We start from the raw sequence: 21,053 nt of genomic DNA on the forward strand, positions 1-21,053 counted from the left end.
TGGCTGTTCTCAGAGTACGTGTGAGGTGACTCTGCACACAGGGCTCTTACAGTGGCCAGAAAAACTGCATTGCTTGCAACCTCTTTCATTTCCCTGCTATCTTTATGAGAGGCTTGTGAGAAAGTTACCTGCTTGCTATATGGCGACACAGCACAGATCACTTCATGCTTCTCTGTCACATTAAAGGCAAGTGCTATATGGGCAGAAGAGCTGCTCTCCTATCTCCTGTAAGGGGGAGATACGTCAGCTGTGCTGCCTACTCTTCTTGCTTAATCTTCTGAAGATAGTTTGTGACCAGATTAATGCCTCAAATTTGTCAGTGCCCTTCTACAGGGCTGTACATATGCAACTACTTATAATGCAACACTACAGTAACCTCCATAGGCTTCACCATTTCAATTATATAATTACTGCCAAACTGTAGGCATGCTCCCGGTTGGACCAACACTGTGGTATTGCTAATAGCAAAATTAATTGGTTACCACCCTTTTGTTATCTTTGTGAAGTAGCTATCAAAAAGGTGACATCATAGTGTCAACACTACTGATTGATTGGCATTGTGAAAAGTAGTGCCTGGGATACAGTTTGCTCTAGGAAGAGATAAACGAAATTGCAGAGGATCATCTTCAACACCATCCTGCATGCTGAGATCAGAGAGATAGGAAGACTGCACTTAGCCACTCTAATTTGAAAGTTGCCACAGAGGAAGTGAGCAAAGATCAGATAGACGCTAGCCATCCAGGAACTAGATTATCCACCTCCTCTAAAAAGAGGCTTTATCCTTCTGCATCATTTACCAAACTTGGAGAAAACAGGGGTGAGAAACGTAAGTGGTAACAGAAACACGAGGTGTAGTGGTAGTGTTACCACGAGTAGAGCAACAAATTAGTATTGTCATGACAGAAATTGAGATGCAACTAATAGTGTCCAAATCTCATTGGTTTGTTAGCCAAAAAAATCCACATAAGGTTGAAAGAAATCAGATATCACCTGCACAAGTGGAGCAAAGCAGCAGTGTCACTGTTGCATGAGATGGGTACAAGTTGCCACTAAATTATGTCTTCAAAAGAAAATAAAGCCTTTCCTTAAAAAAACAAAAATACAAACAAACAAAAAAACAAAAAGCACAGAATCATTGTGAAGGTCATTTAGATGATATAAACAAATGACAGCACCTTGACTGTGTACAGTAAGGTAGTTCACTGAGGTATCACTGAGCTCAGGCTTGGCAGTTTCAAGAGAGACAAAGATCAGCTAAGGAAAGCAGGACTCACCTTGGCTCTCCCTTCTGGAGGAATGCCTAACATATATTCTTTGGTTTCCACAACAAAGAAAGCACTCAAGAATATTTTGATATTGTTATTTAAGTTGACAGTTATGAATGACCATCAAAAGCAGTCTACTCAGGCACATCTGGAAAACTCCAGCTGAAGCTATCACAGTCAGTGATTTTAGTGGTATGATGTTCAGTTACTTCTACTGCAGTTGAGAAAACGAGGAAGGGAACATCAAACAACTCAAATGTAACTGAGAATATTTGCTTTTGGAGAAATTCCACCTTTGCAGACTCTTCACTGAAGATGAGGTGATAGTGAGCTGCAAGGGGGGAAACAAGAGGTGCATGAAAAGGATTTCCAGGAACAGTATTTAATAGTTTACTATGGTATTTTTACAATCAGCACCATTTGCTAAAATTGTTGAAAAAAATCTTCCACAACACCCTTTTGGTCCTTAATTCCAATTCTTATCAAGAATATTGAAGACTGTTTCATGCCAATGCTGCTCACCTATCTACACAAGAATGACAGTGGAAACATTTTACTGTCCCCTTTTTCGCACTGTGTGGATGCAAATACTTTGTGATTTGGAGGTCAGATGATTACCAAAACACGCAATCACTTAACCAAAGCCTACTCTTGCCTGTCAATCTAGGCATCCTCTATAGAGGTGGAGTAATCTGAAGTGTAAGAAGAGAGTAAAGGAGAAGGACAACTCATCTACTATGACAGCAGATTACCCCCCACACACACCAACAGGTCCAAGATTTGGCCACACCTCTCATTTGTAAGGTAAGTCCTGGGGGAGAAGGGAAGCTGAAATTCATAAATAGCATGAACAGATTCTAATACTTCATAATACTCAATCCTCCCTTATAACCTCTGAAAAAGTGATAAGCAAGATCTTCTGTACACTGTAGGTAACACAGAGAACCTACACAGGTGGTGAGTCAGAATGTTCAAGGCAGAACAGTGAATTCCCATTCACATTTCAATTTTTAATTATGTCTAAGTTTCTCAATAAACATCTTTTTCTTCCTGAAATTCAGCATGACTAGATCACTTGTCAGAGGAAAGTGCTTCTGTAGGAAAATTATGTGTCATTTAGATAACATTTGTATAAGTCTCGTAAAAGTAACAAAAGTATTTTTCTAGTTTCTGTAAAATCTTCAAATGTTTCTCTCAGAATAGAAAGAACCAAGCCACCTATGTCTGTAAACTCCACGTTTGTTTCATGTTTTCTCTCAAGGAAGATCTATGCAAGATTAATTCCTGGAAGGACAGCAAAGCCCTTTCTACATTTAGAAAATTGATGTAATTACATTGATGGCAACTTCAATGTAGACTGTGCTTCACTTAACTTTGGAAATCATGGAAGCTCTCCAACAGGTTTACGGACTCGCTGGAAGTCATGTGGAGTACATAACCTCAGAAATCTTGAGTCCTTATGCTAATTAGTGAAACAGGAACATTAACTCGTTTTTTCTTGTGCTTGTCAGGCAGTATTCCAGGACTACAGATGGAAATGAAGAATTTGCTACTCCAATCTTGGGCAAACAGCTTACCTGTTGTTACATCTTCTCTTCAGTCCTGTGTTCTGAGTCCAGAGGGAAGGCAAAAAGGAAGGTTGAATTGAGAGAATTGATGGTGGCTTCTCAAAGCATCCCATCAATGTCAGATTCAAACCTCCTTATGTCATTAGAAGTGGAGCAGTTTGTCGTCATTTTTCTCCTGTTTTTATTACCCTTGCAATCCTGCAAAATAAAGTGAAATTACAAGTCAGGAGGGCTCTTCCCTCCTTTTTTTTTTTGTTGCTTTTCATCCTACTTGACTCTTCTGCTTCACTGCTGAGGAACTGTCACCTTGTACAGCATCCACAGGTTCTCTGGCAATCCAAGCCAAAAAAAAGTGAAAAAAATTATCCAAGAAGCAGATGAAAAGTGGTAAGCCAATAGGAAAAAAAAAAGGGAAGCAACAAGGTTGGGATAGTTGCAGTTGTTTGTGCGCTCTGGAAATATCAGTAATGATGAAGAGGCAAAAAATTGCTTTGAAGACCTCTATGATCCTTTCCCTATTCTCTGTCACCCTGGAAATGACCTGTGTGCACTGGAGTTCCTTTCTCTCTCCCCCCCCCCGCCCCATTCTTCTCTTTCTTCTTCCCAGGACTTAAAAGATGTGGTAACCTTTGTGCTTTTTATTGTGCAGCCAGGAAATAAAATTCCACTCAGTTAAGCCACATTGTAAACAGAAATGGAGCCGTCAGCTCAGGTAGATTTAGAGTACAGAAACTCAGAAATTCCAAGCCAGACAACCTCTAAACACTGCCATGATTTGAAGAACTGCTTTACTGTCCTTTACCTGCCCTGGCAGGTACTACAAAGTAGTAACCTGCAGCTATTATAACTAATAAGAAAACAAGAACCCAGATTCCATTTCTTCCACTATCATGTTTAGAGGGAATACTTGATTCCTCAGCTCAGAGGAATGGTCAAAGGTCTACTTCTAACTACAGTTTCACTGGAACATCTTGAGTCCGGAGCAGAGACAAGAGGTCCATCACATCAGATTCTCACCACCACACATTAAGGCAGTTTTTGTTTTGAACAGAAAATTGGAAACCACAGAGGAAGGATCTCTGATGATTTTGGGAAGGTTGATTTGTACAGGGACTTCTGGGCTAATCAAGAAATCGCTCTTAAATTTGTGGCTCTAGCACAACTAAAAGCATTTTAAAATTATAGACATGCCAGTTATAGGGAGGACCACAATTAAGTTGAAGTTCTAAGCATATGTGGTAAGGAATCAGGGTGAATATTAGGGAAAAAAAAGGACTAGGGTTCACTGGAGAAGAGCTTTCAGTTCATTGTTTGGCAAACAGAGGAGCAGATCTTGTATTTCTACCAAAAAGTATGACCCATTTCAGGTGATCAGTTGATTTACCAGAAGATCCAGAAAGGTAAGTCCCCTGCCACCTGAGGTCTGCTATCCCATGACCCTTCAATGTGAGAATATTTCAACACCCTCAAAATGCTTTGACCTGGTTCTGAGAACCTGGAACTCCTCTCACTGGACCTTCTTCAAGGAGACATTTACTGGATCTCCTGTATAGAGACAGGGCTTCCCCTTGCATACTATACCTCTACTCTAGAGATAGTTATGCTGCCTGGCTTGAGTGATATCCACCGTTTGAATATTCCCAGCTTAAAGGAGGTTTCTGTTTTGCAGATTCAGTGCTGGTACAGTGAGAGAAGTACTATTCCTGGGCAGTTTCAGCCAGGCCATAAATCTTTTGTCGCAGATCAAGTCAAACTGGTATTAAATCTCAAAGTCTGTAAGACACAATGCCAGATTAAGCCCTTGGAAAAGGAAGTACAATTCCAGTGACTGCCAACACCTGTTTGCATGAGATTTTATCTCTTTCTTACTCACTATCCCCAATACCAATGCCCTGTCTGCTTTAATTGTCTCTGAATTAAGTGTTGCTCTAAAAAAGAGGGCATCAGACTAGAGATGGCCAGGAAATGCTATCCCCAAATTATTTTCTTGTATTGCCAAAAATTTTTCACTCCACACTGTGTATAATACAGCTGGAGTCAGGACAGGCTCAGGACAAAGCCATTTTGTCTGCATAACTATTCTTCCTTTAGTGCTTTCTGCCAACACCTCTGTGGTCATATTCTGTCTGCCTAGCTTGTCTTAGATCATCCATGGGGTATTATGAGAGCAGCCCCCCATCAACACACCAGAAAGAATTCATCACTCCCAGCCTCTTCAGCACCCCTGGAAGTGTGGATGGTTCCTGTCCTCCATTTCCCTAGGTGGATCCAATTTTGTGAGCATGTGTGCCACAAAGCAACAAGTGATCCACATCACCACACTCAAGCCACATCTCCAATTGTTGTACTCATGTACGCTGTCTACTAAAACCTCTTTGGACCACAAAGGGCATCTAGATGTGGTCAGTGGAGTGCTGGTAGAGTGAAGCCAAGCAGATGCTCTCAGCAAGCATTACGGCTTTTACATATGCTGTGGAGCTCCGCACTTCTAGAGCTGCAAGAGCCAGACAGGCCAGACACCTTAGTATAAATCCCCCACTAGGCATACGTGAGCCTGCTTAGCTTCTGAGTCAGTCAGCAATGAGTCATTGCCCACTGGGGGAGAAAAAACAAGATCTGTCAAAGTTATTTTTCAAAAACAAGAAAGAATGATTCAAGCATAACAAATAGGTAGGCATTTGGCTAGACGGGGGAGGTCCTTGTTCTTGCATTTCCCATCTCCCACATCCCAGGTGAGCACTCCAGCAGGCCTACACAACCAACTTTTCTCCTCACTCGATGATTATGGGGACAGCTAATACAAAGTAGAATAGATCCCTCAGGCAACACTAAGAAAGAGCTTCACGTAGCAAAAAAAAAACTGAGAAAAGCCATAGTTGTTGGGAACAGAGGAAGACAGGGGCTTTCATGTATCTTCCAGCTTACTTGGTAAAACCCTTGGCCACCATGCTATTTGGTACTCAGGTCCTGCTGGCCTCTTTCATCACATATTCCCAGCTGAGACCAAAAACTCTTTCCAACCACAAGTAATACTAAAACCAATCAGTTCACTCCTGTATATATAAGAAAAATCTGACAAGACTGTCAGAAATTTCCCCATTGAGCTTCTGTGAAAGATGCTTCAAGAAATAGCATTAGTACAAATATAAATACCAGGCATCCAGGCTACAGTTCAGCAAGAGTTAGATATAAAGGAGTCTGACCTTGTTTCCCAGTCTCCATATGCCATACTCATTTGCTGTGGAAGCATTCAAACAAGCCAACAGTTCCTTTTCATTTAATCTTTTTTGCCAAATCATAAATCTTTCAGACAGCTCAACTGGAATTATTCATACACAAATGATCAGCTACTGGAATGTGTTTTTTTTTCCCCCAGTTGTTCCTCTCCTTCAGATTCATTGGGTATTAGGCACCCCCTCATAGTGCCCATAAGATCCAGCCTGTCCTTTTTGATGGTATAGGAAGGCAAAATCTACTTTTTAGCTTCAGATGAGGGCATAAAGGTTTTGGTATGCACAAAGGAAAAAATAACTTTTCTATGGAATCATGTAGAAGTAATATATTTTCCCCCCCTTTTAAAGCAAATTACTTTGGAAATCAATTATGGTATAGACATCTGAGTGTCAAAAATTGCTGGGCTGATGGGAGGGTCAACATTATCAAAAAACTCTGGGACTTGGTAATCAACAGAAGCATGAGAGGCAAGACATCTAGAGCATGGTCCAGGTAGCAGGGCAAGAATTTAATATTTTCATCTGTTGATATATATGGATCGAATTTTTTTTTTTTATTAAAAACTTTGTAATACCTTCACTACTAAAAGAAAAAAAGACATATGCAGCTGAGAAGCCACAACTTTTAGAAAGCTTAAGAGGAAACAAGCTTTCTTGATCTTGAAAATCATTTGACCAGGAAAGTTTCTTCCTGCTCAGCGTCTTTCATAGCAACTCTCAGAACATCAAAGACAGACTACCAGTTATCATTTTACTAAGGTCATTATTAAAGTTTGATTATTAAACCAGAGGACAGATTAAGGCCAGTTGAGTTTATAGCTAACAGGGTTTGTAACAAACACGACTACTGTAATCATAGGCAGCCCTGACACCCAACCATGTATGGGTGAAACAGACCTGTGTTCCTGAAGTCATGAGGAAACATAGCAGGAAAACATTCATTTCAAAAACCACAACCCTTTTCTTAGCTCTAGCTAGTCCCTATGGATATTTATCCAACTTCGTTTGTGAAGAAACCTTCAAAAGCTGAAATTCTATGCCCTTCGTAGGCAATCTATTCTAGTACTTAGTTATTCCTATGGCTAGAAAGTTTTTCCTAATGTTTAGTCTACATCTTCTTGCTGCAATTTAAGCCCATTACTTCCCATTGTATCCTCAGTGGACATGGGTAGCGTTCTATTATCTCCTCAGATGCAGAAGGTCTAACAGCAAATTCAGCTTCCCTCACTGCCAGGCCTGGGCCTTAATTACAAGATGATTTCAACTCTCACAGCTCGTGTTTGTATATACACTATGCATATTTATGGCACATACCAAAGATGACTGCTTTCAATGGATTGCTGTGAGGATTTTGTTGTGGTAGAGAAAACAAATTGCCATTGCTGGCATTAAAGCACAAGAAGCATTTTTCACGCACCCTCATAAATACGTATTCCATACACATATATTTACTTTTCCCCTTAAAAGCTATATTGTGTACATTGCCTGACAGATCTGAGGGCAACCTAGTGCTACCACAAGTGTGCTCAGTCCATATCTGCATGCAAGCACCTAAGCATGCACACACACAAAGGCATATGAATGCTTACAGATCTGTGGCGCAGACTCACAGATGGTATAAATCAGTGTCGTCCCTACTCAGCCTAACTCCCGTTCAAGTCGGCCATAAGGTATGAACAGACACGTACGCAGCTCCCCATGTCTACACAGCCATATGGGCAGCATACCCATGCGGATGTGCATTGCACACCTTCCTGGCCTGATGGATGCTGCAGTACAGCTGCCAGCCTGGCCACCCAAAGCACAAGCTTTGATACCATCGAGTTCCCATCAACAGAAAACTCTGGCTCAGGCACGAGAGGAAAGACTGAGCAGCACCATATAGTGCAGCAGAACCCCGTTGAACCAATTAGGGTTAACACATTTCTGGTTAATGAGAGGTGCCGGTCATGATTGTAAATTAATATTTTCCAGTGGCTACCCATGCACTCAAGTGTCAGTATTGATCAAACTTACCTCTGCCCAGTTAATGCTGATGGATTCAACAGCAACATACGCCTGCTCATCTGTTACCCAATTAAGATAAGCCCTCGACTCATCCTAATAGCTGTATTTATTGTCATCAGGAATATTGATATATCTCTGTGCTAACTGCAAGCCAACATACACGCAAGCACACGCAAAGGATGTGATGTTACTCTGGGAATTGTCCTGGGCTCAAAACACATTGAGAAAGCACTTTGTCAGCCTTCATGCTATTTTGTCCAGAGAGGCAATATTTTCTATGGGGAAAGCAAAAGTAAAGGATACTCCTTTCTCTAGTCTTCCTAGGCTAGATTTTTTTTTTTCCCCTGCAGAGAATAAGTGCAGAAAGCTCCACAAATAAACTGCTTGGCTCTTAGACTAAAGCAAATGAAAGCCTCCTGTTGCATAGGGAGTCCAGCATGCGAGAAATGCTGGGCATGTAAGGAAAATGCCTATGGGAAGAACCAAATAAGGATTAATGAGCATCTCTTTATATGGTTTTCCACATTGCTAGCCTGACTCTGAATCAGAAGCTGCTGGGTAGCTAATGGGCCTTGGGTAAGGGACATGACAGCAGCTGTCTGTATAAAGCAAACAAAAAAAGATTGTAGCAAAATTTAACATTTTCCTTGCAGTCCTGAAGGGAAGTCAGAGGAGTCCTGAAATGCCCACACATGATTTAGTGAGCAGCTGCCCCTTCCTGGAAAGACGCAGACCCCTGCCCGTACCAAATGGGGTATTAAGTACAGGCAGAGATCAGGACTCCATTTCCTCAGGAAAAGGTCGTTCTCAACTAAAACAGAAGTGAGAGCTCAGAGGAGGCCAGTTCATCTCCACAGCCAGAATGTAGCACTGCCAATCCCAGGCAGAGCACCCATCCTGTGCAGCGGAGACTGCATGCTGTGGCATATAAAGCTGAACTGGAAAAGAGCTGTGGATGCAATGCTTAACACTTAACAAGTTAGAAAGCAGTTAACACAGGCCTCTGCGCGTCTTCATTAAGAATCCCTTTTCCCTGCCATCTGAGCACAAACGAGACAGCACCATCTGACTTGTACAGAGGCTGCATTTGGTCCCAGGGAGTTAGCTGGGACCTCAAGTCATCAGTGAAAACCTGTCTGGTGTTTTTCACAGATTGTAGCCTCAATCATTCTTCCAATTTGACAGATGCCCCCAAGCCATCTTGTAGGCCTGAAAGCATCCTATTAGGCCACAGTTAATGGCAGCTCACACTGAGTGACCAAAGTTTGAACAGGATTTTGCAAATGGACCCTTTTAGCCCACCAGAGGTGGGACTCACAAGCCTGCTGCCACACAGCAATTGCAGAGCTGTTGCTGCTGCTGCTTCTGTCCAATCTGTCCTTTAGATAAGTGAAGGACACCTATCTCCAGGGCTCTCCACTTAGTACTTCTCACCATTCACTAAATTAAGAAGTGAGCAATTGACAGCACACCTTATTAAATGACTCCCCCCTTCCTCCCCCTACCACCATGGCCATGTTTTAACAGCCACAGACACTTTGCTGGTGTCTTTTTAATTTGATTTAACTAAAAAAATAACACACAAAGCCATTTGGCCTTGTGCCACTCAACGTACTGCTATAGAGTAGGCATGAGTTATGGGGCAATATTTCACACCCTGTTGTGTCTTATTACTTAACTAATAACAATATTTACCCAGGGTTTTCCCCGAGCAACTCAGACAGGTTTAAAAGAAATCTTGATTAAAGAATGACAGCCAAAGTATTGGATGTTAAGTATAAATAAGAGTAATGTGAAGAGTGTGGAAGAGTTTACTGTTGCATCCTGGTAGTTTGCAGTAAATCAGAGTAATATGAAAGTTTCTTCTTCAGCAGGCCTCCCCAGTTGCCAGCTCTCCTGGCAGAGCATGTAGAGTAGAGAGCTTCCAATCTTCTCGCTTGCACTGACAAGTGCAACTGTTGTAGGCTGCAGCTGCAACATGCAGCAGTAGCCTTTGCCTGGCTGCCAGAGACCGAACCTTCTGCCCTAAGCCCTTAACCACTAGAGCTAAAAGAATAATTAGCCACCCCTCACCTTTTCTGAGGCTAATCACTGAGAATTATCTTGTAGCAAACTAGTTAGTGCATCACAACCTTCATTTTCCACCAACTCCCTGCCACTCATCGGTTTGTAGTTAAAAACGTGTTTGTGTGATACAAAGCAACATCTCTCAATGTATTATCTCTGGAACTCACTGCTGAGGCAGACAAAGCCAAGAACTATGCAAGTTACAAGAGGGAGTGAATGTCACGAGTAAAAGCACCTCTGTTGAGGTTAGAGAAGATATGACATTCTCTTTCACCAGTTAAGCAGCATCTGCCTCTTCAGTAGATTATTCCATGTTCCTGCACTTTGCAATTTCTGCTGAAAGTCTGTGTTGCCCTCTGTTCAAGGCAGGATACAGAGCTATCAAAGTCCTTGTCTCACTTCCTTTGGTAATTCTCCAGCTGACTCAGGGACTTAAGTTACACATCCATTCAGCTAAGAAAAGCACTGCAGATTCCTTCCAACTCAACTGTACTCAGAAAACTATTCTAATCCTGTAAGTAAAAGCTCTTGTCAAAAGCACCTAAATACATTCAAATTTATGTTTAAGTTGCTATTTTTCTGACTGCCTCAGATTACTTGCCCACTGGAAGTAGGGGAAAAACCACCACCTTTCTCTGCAGCTTCTTGTTTTCCCATGGAGTCCTCCCTTCCACAAGCTTATCAGCCTCTGATATGACCCTCCTGCAAGAGTGGCTAAAATCACAGCCCTAGCAGGGATGTACGCAAGCCAGGGCTGAGCACTCTAAATGATGTAATCTCTGTAGAACTGCTTTAGTTGATGGATGGGCAAAATCCTGCAGTTGTTACTCAGGCAAAACATCATTCCAGGATGCTGAAAATTTTGAACAAATAAAGTGTTTAGAATTTGGTCCAATGGTAGTAATTTTGGGGCAGGCACCTTAAGAAGTGTGAACCTCCACGGATGAGGTGCTGCGACACAAGATGCTCTCATGATCCCATCCCACATCATCTCTGCAGCAGTCTGTCACTGGCTACACTTCTTAGCCAGCAACTGCAACAGGCAGTGGCTGAGAAGTGAAACAACATTTACCCCTTCCTTCAAGGCTCTGCAGAACTTGTCTCTTCATCCTTCAGTATGTCAACGTTCTCCCACCTTGCTCCCCACATTGTAAAGTGTAGTTTTGAAATACTTGTTCCTTTCCAATAAAGGTTCTCCTGCAGCTTTACAGGTCCTATGGGTAAATATCTGGGTGCTATTTACCATTGCAACATCTGTCTGATTTTTGTACTTGAGCTAGATCTACTAGGGAAGGTGACAGCAGTACAAGGGCAAGGAGACACTGAGATCCTCTCTTCCCTCCTCACCAGCAGGGAAAGGAGCTCTATGAGCCAAGCAAAGTGTTGTGTGGAGGTGGTACTGATGAGTAACTATGGCAGCAGGGAACAAGACTCCAAATCTTATTGAGGATACCAGTCCCAGCCAAGGGAACTTTTTTTTTTTAATACTGACATCAACTGCATTTGCAGCAAGTTTTACCCCATCTTACCGCTTACTCCCCCTCCAGCCCCACTCACCTTCCCATACGTACACCCAGCTGTACTCAGTCCAAATTTCCTTTCCCCAGCTCTGTGCTCCTTCAGGTCCTACCCAGCCTCTCCCCAGCCCTGTTTTCCCTACAGAAGCACCTGTAAGCCTCACTAGCCTATACTTCCTACAGCTCTGCCAGTTCTGGTTGGAAATGGAGACCCCAGTGATTCAAAGCAGGCTTGTTATTAGCTCTGCCAGCTGTTTCATCACCCTGCCTCCAAGCATGCCAACCAGAAAGGCCTTTGTTCTCCAGGACACCCTTCCCAGCTGATTCTGACTAGGTGGCTTATCACCCAGAAGCAGCAGCTTTCACCCTGGCAGCATATTTCTACACCCCAATCCTTCTGTGCTAGGAAAAAAGAGCCTTCACCCTCCTCTTCTGGACCCCTACTATTTGTCTTTCATTTCTTTCCTAAAGGGTGGAGTGAATTGTACCATCTCTTTTGGCTCAACTGCTTCTGCCAGGCATTTTGTATCACCCTACAGCAGACAGAGCTTGGAAGAAAAGAAGAAATGGCCTTGGGATAAGAGATCACATCCTTGTGAGTTAACTTACAGCCAGGGGGCTAAAAAAACCTTCCAAAAAAAGGATATGTGGCAGGCAGTACAGCTCCCTATTAGGAAAAATAGGGATTCTGCTTTAAATGCAAAAATGCAGGATGATAGAAGCTCCCTGTCCTTCAACATCACTGTACATACCCTTAATACCTTGGGTCTATTATGCGTAAGTAGTTTGTTTAAATGGGTTCAAGACTTATCCATCAGAGATAAAACACCCAGACTTCAGCCCACAAACAACACCAACTGCTAGTATTTGGAGTTAATAGGATAAATATCACAGAACATGTGAGGCAGGAAAAAAACAATGCCCCAAACTACAACTCCCATCAGCCCTTGTAGCACCTCAAGCCACCAGTATGAAAATTGAGATTATTGCAACCTTTTAATCCAACACAAAACAGATATCTAAACCAGAGGAAGGTCATTTCCATTTTGTCTTAGCCTGAGAAATTAGCACTTGAGGAGGGCTAGCAAGGACTATATATCACATTCATCTCATTTTCCACTGGCACAACCTTAATTTTGAAAGCACTTGCCTTCCATTCACCAATGATCTTATACTTCTCCTGTTGACAGTCACCTGTCCAGACTTCTCACTTTCTCTCTGCTGCTGTATTTCTTCTTCCAAATTCACTCTTCCAGTGTAGGTCAACATCAACATCATGATACGACTGGGAGAAGAAAGCTAAACACTCAGAAAGGGAAGAACCTTTAGATGATAGACCTAGAGAGGAAAAACAGATCCTTAATACCAGGGGGATCAAGTGGCAGAACGCATCTCTCCTCTGGATGTACAGCACATGAGCTGCTTCTAGAAACACCTGCGGAGGCAGTGGAGACCCCTGAAGGCTACAGGACTGAGGATGGAGAGGAATGATGGATAAGTGTTTCAAATTCAGTGACAAGCTCTATGTAGAGAAACATGACTCCGTTAATAACACTCTTCTACGGCCTCCTACTTTTCCCCACCCATTCACTTAGCCTCCTATTTCTTCATAGGAAATACATTTCAGCATCATGTCACCCCTCAACCACTTCCATAAATTCCAAATCCTTCCATCCCAGCACCCTAACTCACCTCTGACTCCACTTGTCCAGCTTTACACACCTTGGCAGGAACACTGGTGTACTTGTGCTTGCTTCCATGCAACAAGCCCCATTTTCTTACCGTCTGTCCTTCCTAACCTTCTGCAGTCAGAGATGCTGCAGACTATTTCATAAAAACTACCTCCCTTGTGCCTGAGGCACAATACCTGCTAGATATGGTATCTTTGTGCTGTGTTACTGCTCTATCCCCAGTACAAAAGTCTTTAAAGCCGAGGCCATAACTGTAGTGCCATTTCTGTTTTAAGATATGTTATTGGGAGTCCTGCAAGTACAGGCCTCCAGTTCCAGTAAAGACAATGTCCATCCTTGCACACAAATTAAATAGACTTCTAGTGAGAAAAATACTTACTTCAGATTCAGGAAGTGGTGTTGTGCTAGAAATGTCACTCTAGGGAAGAGCACATTTCTGTGTGCAGTCTCACTGTAATAGAAGACTCACCTCTGAGAACAAAACAGTCAACAAGTTCTGCAAGAAAATGGAAAACATCCCATTTTTATAGCTTTGCATACTATTCCTGAGAAGCCACATACACTGTATAAGACAAACTCATATGTCAAGACCAGAAAGAAAGATTATGATTTTGCCTGATTTCCTAGCACACATCATTGAACTTCAATTAAAATTTTCTGTATTAAGCAAAGCACCCATGTTTAGGCTGGAATCTCTCTTCAAGACAGCAGCCCAGTCTGGAACTGAACATCTGATATATGGGAAAGCTACTATGTCTCTAGTTATTTCATTCTGAAGGAAAATCGTCTTCATTAAAAATGCTTTACCTTTTTCCTCATCACCTTTCTTTCGTGTAGATTGTACAGCTTGCAACTACAGGGTCTTGTCATTGCTTTCTCTGCTAGAACTGCAGAAATCTTAAGTAGGTAAGCAAGGCCTATGGTTATGATACTTAATCTTCTCTAAACAGATTGAGTTTCCTAAGTCTTTCATTCTGCGGCAGATTTCCAAATTTTGCATCATTCCAGTGGGCTCTTATCTGAACCCTTTCCAATTTGTCAACAGGCCTTTGATACATTTTGTAACAGTTACCATTGCAAGATAAACCATCATTTTAAAACTTTCTAGGCTTTTATGTGCTTCATTTGTCACCCCTAGCATTACATATAACTGCATACCATATGTGTTAAAAAAAATCACACACAGGAGACTCAAAGGTCAGAAATTAAACTAGAAAATATACACAGCAGAAACCAATCAAAGCCTCTTTCTCTTTTCTTCCAGCTCTGCATGACAGATGCTACAGGGGTTTAAAGCACCTTCCCCAGTGACTTACCCAGTTCAAAAAGAATGGTCTGACTGATTCTACTATCATTTCTTTGGAAAACCATACCCTGCAAGGTTTGATGGAAAATCTTCTTACCCCCTAGATTTTCCACATGGTTAATTTCATCTCATTTCTTTTACACCCTTAAACTGTTATGTGAATCTTCTACATCCCTACACAATACAAATTTCATCTTATTCCTACTTCCCTAAGCCAATCTAACAACACTTTGTTACTCCTCCATCCCCATGGCATGCCCACTTGTCTCACGTCCAACCCTTTAAATGCCTGTAAAGAATCCTAAAACCTTAGGTGAACTGGTCAGCTTACACTTCCTTAGTTTTGGTTTCCATATATCACTGCCAATGAAAACTTGCAGTTAATTATTTGCATTTCTTATCTCTAGGACTAATTTTGAATTGAGCTATCCCTGATTTGTCTCAACTGAGGTATTATTACTGCCATGGATGGCCCCCATCTTGCCCATCCAGGACTTGCTACCTCTTCTTATAAAGCTCACAATTTCATATGATAACCATTTCCATTAAACATTTGATTGCTATGCACATGCAGGTATGGTTAAATTCCACCCAATCCAGAAACACTCACCTCCAGAGTAAATGTAGCAAGCAGAAGTGTACACAACCAAAGCTCTCAGTGAGGAGTGGTGAGTGTGAGCTAAGCATGTGATAAGACAAATGACTTCTTCAGCAGCAGGAAAAAAGTTTGTTCCTCAGCATAGTTTTGGACATGTTTAGGATTTGTTTTTAATCTAGGACACAGCCAAGTCTTAGACTCCCATCTGTACTTCAGGCAGCAAGCTTGTATAAAGATCAAGACCAATCCTGCTAATACTGTAGATGGGACATTAGACTTGCCCAAATTCTGGGCACATCCAAGACCCTTGCCTAACCTGCAGATAACTAAGATTGCCAAATCCTTTCTCTGCTACAAGAATAAACATGGCTATTAATGTGTCTCTTATTTTGGTGCTGTCCACATTGCAGACAATCTCATCTGCTTTCAGGCAACAGGAAAACCAGAAAGCATGTACCAGCTTTGCACCCATTTGTCTGAAACCTTAACCCACCAAAGCTGGGTTTTAACTCACTCTGAGGGTTAAAATGGTCTGTTTCCAAGATCCCATTCAAACCGGTTACTTGGTTTGAGCTGCCACTAATTGTGGCTTAATTACAGAATCACAGGATATGAGATTGGAAGAGATCTCCTGAGATCAGTAGAGTAAAATATTTTCAAGACCACAGGTTTTCTTGTGTGCATCAGTCCTGACTGACACCCTGCTAAGCAAAGGAATATCCATTCTTGTATCTGGTTTAAAAGCCACCCCACCATACAGATGTTCTTTAGGAAACCTCAGCACATATTTTTATGTCCTGCTTCTCGAAAGCAATGATCATCGTGTTCTCCTAAAGGCCTAAAATGCCCTATATAAAAACATTTTAATAGCAGTTATCCTGCAAATGCAGCTGACATTTTGAGCGAAATTAAAAAAAAAAAAGGCATTTTGGATTTGACCAAAATGATACCAAAGGAGAAAGTACAGATGCCTTGTTTTGGCAACACTATTTCAAAATTTCTGTTCGGGCTAAACTCCAACTGCTTCCACTAACTTTTTCGCCCAGCAACAACACTAAATAATCCATTAGTGTGCCAGGTCTGTTTGGAGCCCAAAGTGAATTACTTGCTTCTTGGCTCAAACTTGTATCCGAATATCCTCAGTTCAAGATAACTGACAACTTAGCACATAGCAAAGAGTCCCCTTTGAGGCATACAAACATTTTGTCTCAGTGACAGATCTTTTCCCAGATTTATAGAACACACCTTTCCCTGGAGCTCAGGTCACGTTTGCATAGCTGAATAAAAATGCCATAAATCTCCCTCTTTTCAGCCATAGAAAGCAAGAGAATTCATCCCTCCTGGGGTCTCCTTAAGCAGCTACTTATCTCATGGCCAGACCTTATAGTATTCCTCTTGAGGCTAGCATAGCCTCTTCTGCCAGGGCTGTTCACCAAGCTATGCTGAGGACTTTCACTTTAGGAACAAGTAACTTCAGCATTCAAATCGAGTCAAAGATTACTCACGATGCCAGCTAGTGGGATACTTCTGCAATACCTAGGTATAGCATTAAACATTGCAAGAGATCTGTATATTAGATCAGCTGTAAAGACCAGTTATTTGTAGTTCAGGCAATTCACTAAAGAAAAAAATGAGGGAAAGATTTTGTTATAGAGGGATGACCCAAGGAAAAGGATTTGTGTCCTGAATGTGAAAGCAGTGGGTTAAGGATGAAGACTCCAGATCAGAGACCACTAAATAAGTGGTCTCTTAAAAAATAAAATCTCACAATGGTAGCTTGGAAACTGCCGTGAATTTTCCTATCAGAGCTCCTCTGGTGACTAAGATCAATCTCCATTCCATAGTCCTGAGTGAGCAACCCCAAAGGTTTCTAGTAGCTTGAGGCAAACACTTCAGCCACCACATTTTGACTTCTTAACCCATCAGCACATCTGACCACCAAAGAAATCAGAAAAATGAGAAAGGATTTTAGCCCTTGCACAGCCCATATGCTAATCCTTGTCATATTGTGCTCTCCCTGTAGACTTCATTATTGGCTCCATTATATGAAGTGGGACATTTGGACTACAGTTTCAAAAATTTTTCTAATGCATGCATGAAACAATCCTGTATCCTCTTGTGCTCTGTTAATAATCTAAATATCTGCTTGCTTTTATTTGGACACAATGTCTGAGTCCTGTCTGGCTGCTGAACAGACTTCTCCCAGACGAGTTTGAAATGCATTTGGCAGTTCCTTGCCCATATGTGCTCCCTCAGACATGCCTCCTAAAAATCACACCACTAGACAGTTGCTCAGAAATCAACACGTGTTCCCCTCAGACATGACAGGTACTGTTAGCCTGTGACTTCAGCTATTTTAACATAGTCAGATGCTACAAACATTAGTCTAGTATAACCAGCTAGCAACCCTCTATCAGTAATGACATGGCAGTTTATGGTGCTTGATTATAGACTAAACAGACTATTTTCTAGTAGAAAACTTGCCTCTACACTAAATAAAAAACAGCACGGAACCTACTAGGGACACGGTAGCCCAAGAAACTGTATTTATGCAGGCTCAGGGCATATGAGAAGGTGATAAATTAGATGTAATGAGTTGAGCTTAATGTTGCAGGAGTGACATTTTGATCATTTTCTTTCCTTCTTCTGCCCCTCCCTCTCACTCCCATCTCCCTCCTCCTTCTTCCTACTGCTGGAGATGCATTTCCACAGCGTGCAGCCTTTCCTCTCTAATAAAGTTTTTCTTCTATCATAAAGAAGAAAGCCTTGAAATGGATGGTATTTATGGAGAGCACTAACCTACACTGCATAATCCTCAGGAACTGGCATGGTACAGGACTGATGAAGCTTCTGAGTGAAGGCATGCAGCAGCTTTCTAAAGCAAGCACAGGGAAAGTCTGGGAGGGCTGGAGCTCCCAACAGCTACTACTCAACCAAACATGACTATCTCTGATTTCCTCTCAGCATCTGTAATTGTCCTAAGCCAGAGCCCTAGAACGAAATAAAAAGCCAACAACCACCAAAAAAAGCCACAACAAGTTACGTAAAAACTGCGGTGTATGAAGAAAAGGAAAGGGGGCAATGCAAAGATGGGAGTAAAGGATCAAGAGAGAGAAGGTAAGAGATTTATTCAGCATTTCCTTGTCTGTCTCCTCCACAAACTGAATCACAGAAGCATGAAAGTAGATGTATTGAATCTCAAAGGAAATAAAAGAAGTGGAAAATTAACTACTGATGAAAAAAATAGCTGTGTCCAGGGATTCCTGCATATCAACTCTGAGCTCCCTCTTATCAGCTTAGAATAGAAAAGGCCAGGGGACTGGGGAGGAAAGGTCAAACACGAAGGGAAAACACAGGCAAGCAAAAAAGGAGAGCTAACATGGAAATCAAAGCAAAAGAGCAAGACGGAAAAGAACTGATCCCATTTCAGACAATTTGCATGCATTGCTATGAGTGCCATTTCCCAATTTCAGTATCATGAATGGGTGAAGTTGGCTTAAGGCTGAGGCTTAGAAAAACCACACCACTTTCTACCTTTTTTCCCCTTATTTGGCAACAGGTTGTAACACTGGGCTGGGGAAACCTAGTACAACAGCAGCTGCCACCATCTGCACCAGTGCACAGATGAGCCAATTGTGAGCTGCTGTGTGCCAGATCTGAATCAACCTCAGGAGCTCTTCCCTGCTAGTTACTAATGGCTTAGACACTGCACACAAAGTTGGCCTGTTTAATTCTGGCTGGCTTCTGGGCCTTGCATTTACCTGTGTCTTACACTGTTGTTTCCCTTTAGTTTTGAATAAGCTTTGCCTTTATTCACTCCTGGGCATCCATATCCACTTTGACTTGAGTAGCCTCAGGTTTCTAGATCATGATGGATAAATGTCTATCTCCACATCTTTCTGATCATAGAAAGGTGCACTGCCATAATCCCCTTGGAAATCACTAACAAAAGACTGAAATAAGTGAATATCGTTACTATTGCCAACACATAGTAAATGTGGAACCTTAAAGGCTGGTTTCAAGTAGAAGTAAAACTGGTGGTCTGAGCATATTCCAAACAACTGGCTCCCCATAAACATTACACACCAGCCACCAACAGTACAAGGCTACATCTTCTTTAGGAATCTCCACTGAACCCCAACACCTGGCTGTCAAGGACCAACAGTGACCCCAAAAACCTTTCATCTGGCCAACAATCCAAGTATTCAGATTGCTTCCTCAAATCACTCTAAACAAAACTACCAAAATCTCTTCCAAAGACAGAACATTTGCTCACACAGTCAGGGCCAAGAAGGACATGAACAGAGACAAGACACATACAGAGACACACTGGTGACATAATTTAGCGGTATTAGTTGTACAAACGCAGAGTAAACGACTACCTTACAGAAAAAGCTAACAACCTTAAAGACAAGAACAGGATAAAAGAACGTGGGGGAAAGCAGGACAGATGGGTTAACAAAAATAATAGGATGTGCATAATTCTCAGCTACTCAGGAACAGTAATCTTCACTTTCAACAAATCTGTTTCCTGTGTATGCATCACAACCAGATTTGATGAATTCACTTACCAAAGTAAGCTTCTGTGTCCTACACAGACAGCTCAGCTCTGGGAGAGGCAACATGAGTTTATACTTTCCCATACAACAAATTATTTACTATGTCCAAATCAGCTACATCTGTGGAAAGCAGCCGAAGCAAGGAGGCTTTCAGCATATCAGTGCACCTCATTTTAACTTGCAGAAATGTTTACTTTATGTGAGGCTTGACTTTGAAACTACAGTTGAGTGCTACAGAACTTGTTAGGAATTGCATTTCACTCCAGTTGAGACTATTTGCTCCTGTGGCACTGGGAACTCTACAAACTCACTGGAACAGTCAAGCCACAAACCAAGTCTGTCAGGATATTCTGTGCAGAACGCTTTTGAGCACATTCCACTTACAAGACTCCAAGTTAGCTCAGGTCAATTTTGACAAATACTCCTTATTAAAAGGAAAAAAAAAAGTGATGTGTGGAAGGATGGGTACCAAATATCTCAGAGAAAGTTTGTTTTCTTCAACTTCTGAAGTGTTACCAGTATTTTCAAAACACTCTAGGCTTACAAAAGTACATTTTTACAGCAAATAAATTATCATCCTCCCTACAATTAAATAAGCCTTTTATTTTTTCAATTTTGGATTGAATAAGGTAACTCCAGTCAATGGAACCTAACATTTTCTTTTTTCTTCATCTTACTTTATTTTTTGTCCAGTCATTGAATTGAAAAATCTATTATTCACACAACTCAATCCGAAATAAATAAAAGAGCAAACCAACTGTAGACTCCTTAGATTTTGAATTAAAATGTCAGGCTGCAGGAGACAGGGCAGAATATTCCATTGCCAGAGAACCACGCACTATATAATCCCTTAATTGTAACCAAACCCTTAACAGTAGTTTCATGTACTCATAACATCATTGACTTTCAGGTTTGCCTATTTTAAACTGAGCTCCCCATAGAGCATTAAGGGCACACGCAGTGAGCTGTAGGTCTGAGACGATGGTTATCTAATTCCTCTAATAAAAGAAAGGAAAACACCTGTCAATGAGAGGGAAATTTGCAACCCTGGGAGTTTTCATCATGGGACAGTGACATTGCTGGCTTGTCTATAAGGAATAGCTCAAGAGGAAAGTCTCCTTAGAAAACCAGTGGTAATAGGAGGAGATAGCTTATTTCCTAAATAGGCATAGAGGAAAGGGGGCCTGGGTTCAGGCAGCCCATTAAAGACTTCGCACAGTAGCAACTGCACATCTCTTCTAT

At 41.7% G+C, this 21,053-nt stretch overlaps 1 long non-coding RNA gene across 1 annotated transcript in view; it reads right to left on the reverse strand.

Annotated features, from left to right (window-relative positions):
* Positions 1–21,053, reverse strand: part of LOC310892234 — a 285,659-nt gene that overhangs the window by 19,571 nt on the left and 245,035 nt on the right. Inside the window, exons 10-12 of the long non-coding RNA XR_014577978.1 lie at positions 13,728–13,844; positions 12,808–12,995; positions 2,843–3,031 (exon numbers count right to left, since the gene is read on the reverse strand). This is a non-coding gene — a long non-coding RNA (uncharacterized lncRNA). The remainder of the gene's footprint in view (positions 1–2,842; positions 3,032–12,807; positions 12,996–13,727; positions 13,845–21,053) is intronic.

The sequence above is a fragment of the Anser anser genome (genome assembly GCF_964211835.1).
Source record: "Anser anser genome assembly, chromosome: 1".
NCBI lineage: Eukaryota > Metazoa > Chordata > Aves > Anseriformes > Anatidae > Anser > Anser anser.